This window comes from Penaeus monodon, chromosome 38, assembly GCF_015228065.2.
Source record: "Penaeus monodon isolate SGIC_2016 chromosome 38, NSTDA_Pmon_1, whole genome shotgun sequence".
NCBI lineage: Eukaryota > Metazoa > Arthropoda > Malacostraca > Decapoda > Penaeidae > Penaeus > Penaeus monodon.
This window is the reverse complement of record NC_051423.1, coordinates 2,301,561-2,302,026: the sequence shown is the minus strand read 5'-3', so window position 1 is coordinate 2,302,026 and position 466 is coordinate 2,301,561.

The window sequence follows — 466 nt, the reverse complement described above, 5'->3', positions numbered from 1 at the left end:
ATATTTATATATATATATATATATATATATATATATATATATATATATATATATATATATATATCATCATCATCATCAAGGGGCTAACGCCGACGGGGGCGCATGGCCGCATCCACCCTTCGCTTCCAGCCACGAGGATCCCTCGAGGCGAGTCTCCAGGCAGGCACACGGCCCATCTCTAGTTCCTCGCGACAGGTCTCGTCGAGCTGCCCAAGCCATGATCTCCTAGGACGTCCCACAGGTCTCCTCCACCCAGGGTTGTCTCGCAGAGAGACAACCTGGTGGGCAGGGTCGTCCATAGGGAGGCGAGCTAGGTGGCCATATAGCCTAAGTTGGCGATCCCGGATATGCAAGTAACAGGTCCATCAGTCTCACGTGTAACCGGGTGGAACGTGGTCCTGCACTGTACCCATGATCCGGCGAGGGACTGTACAAAAGCATAAGGCGAGACTCAAGGCACTGATAG